The sequence below is a fragment of the Pteropus vampyrus genome, unplaced genomic scaffold (assembly GCF_000151845.1).
Source record: "Pteropus vampyrus isolate Shadow unplaced genomic scaffold, Pvam_2.0 Scaffold27, whole genome shotgun sequence".
Lineage (NCBI taxonomy): Eukaryota > Metazoa > Chordata > Mammalia > Chiroptera > Pteropodidae > Pteropus > Pteropus vampyrus.
This window is the reverse complement of record NW_011888808.1, coordinates 8218401-8222287: the sequence shown is the minus strand read 5'-3', so window position 1 is coordinate 8222287 and position 3887 is coordinate 8218401. Positions and strand designations below refer to the sequence as shown.

Sequence of the window (3887 nt, the reverse complement as noted above, 5' to 3'; positions counted from 1 at the left end):
TTAAATTGTAACTTAAAAAAGATAAAAGTATATCACCTTTTTTCTCCTAGAAAACTAAGGAAATTAGCTCTCGACTAAGAAGTTAATTGAGATGTTATTACCATAACAAGTGAAAGGGTTTTGCCTCATCCTCTTTTTTGAGATAGATCGATAGACATAAATGAGCAATGTTTATTTTTCCAGTGTTCATTAGGGAAAATGCAGGGGGGTGTATATTTTCACTAACTCCATATCAACCAATATAAATACCTTTCCTCCCCCAATTTTTCATTTTCTTGCAAACTTGTCTTACTAGCCAGACTCTCTTCCCTTTCTCCCATACTCTGTAGTGACTTTTCCTAAGCTCCTATTATTTTCCTAAGTTTATCTTGCAGAATTTCACATTTTTTTTTATTCATTCATTATTGAGAGTATATTAGAGTTAATCTTTATTACCTGAACATTTCTTGGAGCCTAGGTCTTCTGCTCAAATGGCTAATCCAATAATTCCTTCATACAAATGAAGTTTTCTCTCTCTGAAAAGTGCTGGTGAATAATAAAAGCCACATTAAAGTTTATCTTTCTGTAAATATGAGTTTTGTAGACAAAATAGGGCCACATACTAAACCTGACAAGCTCAGGGGAGACCTGCATGGTGGGCCTTAGAAACTCAGAGACCAAAAGTAACCTATAGGATGGTCTGAACATAAAAATTCCTAATTAATAGAGAGTTCTGGGCTTGTAGCTTCCTTGACAATGGTCAGTCTTTACCTTAAGTAAGCCTATCTATTGTCTTTTTGCATCTCAGATAACATACCCTTGAAATATCAGAGTAATCTCTTTTTCTGGACCCCTCGGCAAGAGACCACAGAACCCCTAATTTTTCTCTTGTTCCCCAGTTACCATCTCTATGTGCTGTAAATGTTGATTATTATCCTGTACCTGTCAATGTAAAAGAAGTATGTCTCTCTGTTTTACTTTTTACCTGATCCCAGAGATATCCCCACTTTGCTTTTTCTCACCCCCTTAATCTGCTGCCAATGGATTTCATGTAACCCTCCTTACATCTCCTCCTTCTGTTCTAATATATAACATAAGCTGCAAAACAGCCATTTGCAGGAGCATTTTCTCAGTTCTTTGAGATTTTGCATCCCAGCAATTGTCAGTTTAGCTCAAAAAAACTGTCTTATGTCGACAGCTTTTAATCTTAAAAATAACATTGTTTTCTTTCAAACATGGGGATCGAATTGCAAGTTGAGAATAAAGAAAAAGAACTAAATACTTTTATAATATCATGACTCGATCTCTGAAAATATAGATGTTATTTGAATTATAAAGAAGTTTGGGAAATACCTTTCTCATTATTAATTGTACTCACTATTTTTTTAGAGTTAATGTTGGTGTTGGGAGATTGCAGATATGTCCAAGATTCTGGTGGTAATGCTTATGATGATTTACGAGAAACTACAGTGGTTCCTCCTCCTACTTGTTCAAAAACTCTGAAGAAAGAGTGAATAATATGATTCAGTAAAATAATATTTTTTTCTCAATGATATTTATTTGGGTTAAGAATTTAAATTGGAACAATATTTTTGGAATACACATCCTTTCCCTATTCTATTTTTGGAAGTTTGAGTGTATTATCTCACATATGTATTTTTATATTCAACATTAAACAATATGTAATAGATATCATGCAGACAAGGAAACTGTTAAATCTAATAGTGGCAGAATTTCAAATGACTTTTTATTTTTTTTTTGCTTTTCCATGTAGTCATGCACAGCCTAAAGATGGGGATTCATTCTGAGAAATGTGTCCTTAGGCCATTTCATCATTGTGCAAACATTTTAGAGTTTACTTACACAACCCTAGATGATATATCCTACTATTGACTGTACTATACTTTATGTTACTGGCAGTGAAGGAGGTTTATTTGCACCATCATCACCACAAACACTTGAGCAATGCAATGCTTTATGTCATTGCAAGGGCTATGACATCACTAGGCAATAGGAAGTTTTTAACTCAATTTAAATCTTATGGAACCATCATCATATATGAGGTCCTTTCTTGACTGAAATGTCATTATATAGCACATGACTATATATTTATTTTTCAACATTTTAACTCAAATTTAACATGCATCATTTAGCTGTATAATACATTAAATCTTAAAGTTCACAAGTTGCATAATTTATATGAAAGAGCGTGAAAAGTTCTGCAGACACTACTCTCACTTTAACTTAGTATTTTGCACATTCTTTCTATGATGGAGTTGTTCTTTAATACCTGTTAATATCAGTGAACTACTTTGTGAACTACTAAGCTATAGCATAAGCCTTATGAAGAAAACATTTTAAATAAAAATTAAGAATAAAGAATTCTTTCTTCCAAACACAATAATATAGCATGGTAGAGAAGGAAGAAGTCACTTTTTCTTTGCTAAACTACCCTAAACTATCCAATACATAACACATGCATGGGGATGCCTGAATCTCTAAAGTAAATGTATAGATGGAGTGTAGGTTGTACAGTCTAGGGCACAATTACTGTGCTCAGTCTATCCTAGAACTTGTAAAGCATGTGAAGTAGTTGTACACACATACAGATTTGTCATCTTTACATAGCTGCATTGGAATTTTCTTGTGCGACACTCTCAAAGTTGAAAGTAAAATCATACATATCAAGAACATTAAATATAGGATATGCTAAATTGGGGTCTTGGTGTGCTTAAAGGTAGATGTAATTCACATCATAGACCATAAATGCCAGGTTGAGAAGTTTAATGTTATACATTATTTATTGGAGTTTATAAAATTATTTTATAATACTTTATTAAAACATAGTTTTGATAAGATATTTTATATTTTAATACATTTTATAATATATTTATTGGAAAATAAGGGTAACAGTTTCAAAACAAACTGAAAAATAGGTGACTGTATCATTAAAGGCATATTTATAAACTTCAACCTGGTTATTCTGATTACTTCTCTGGGAGTAATCAATTTGAAAATTGATTCAAAAACTTTACAGGTAGATATTTTGTTTGGGAACAAATCAATATTAAGAATTAGTGCTAAGTCCATAATCATAAGTATTCACCATATGTAAGTACTGGATAATCATTACAATTTGCTTATGAGGCTAACAATTTAGCAACAACAAAAGAGTAAGTACCCATAACTGGGGTTTGTTACATAAGTTAGAGTATAGTTATATAGCATAATATAAAATATTCTTTAAAATGATGTTGTAGGCAATATTTAATTGTAAAAATGTTTCATGGTAATATTAAGAAAAACAGCAGGTAGAAAACTGTTATACAATCTAAGGCCATGCCACCCTGAACAAGCCCAATCCCATCTGATCTCGGAAGCTAAGCAGGGTTGGGCCTGGTTAGTACTTGGATGGGAGACCTCACCGTGGAAGACCAGGTGCTGTTGGCATAAAAAGTAAAAAATAAGGAATTGTAAGCTGACAAGGTCCTTGCAGTCTGTGAGGTCAACCAAAGGTTGCCTCGCCTAAAAAAATTAAAAATAAAAAACTTATACAAAATTATTATCATTATTATTTAAACTTTTCTTTATACACCTTGAGAAAATAAGATTGGACAAATATAGAGCAAAAATATGAGCAGATATCAAATAATTATGAAATATCAAGCAATTTTAATTAATTATATCTGCCAATCTGTATTTCCTAGATTTTCCATAATGGATGTGTATTAGTTTGATAGTAATGAAAAATTTAAAATGTATCACTCATTTTAAAGATTTTTCTCAAAAATAATTTTAAAATATGTTAGAACATAAAATCCTCATGCTACACTGATGCCATGTGCATAAGAATGATTTTAATTTTAACAAACCTGTCAAATGTCTACTTTACATTCTTTGCCAAGATC

General features: G+C 31.8%; 1 pseudogene; it reads left to right on the top strand.

Annotated features, from left to right (window-relative positions):
- Positions 1–3308: 3308 nt before the first annotated feature.
- On the top strand, positions 3309–3429 carry LOC111737467 (annotated as a pseudogene).
- The last annotated feature ends 458 nt before the right edge of the window (positions 3430–3887 follow it).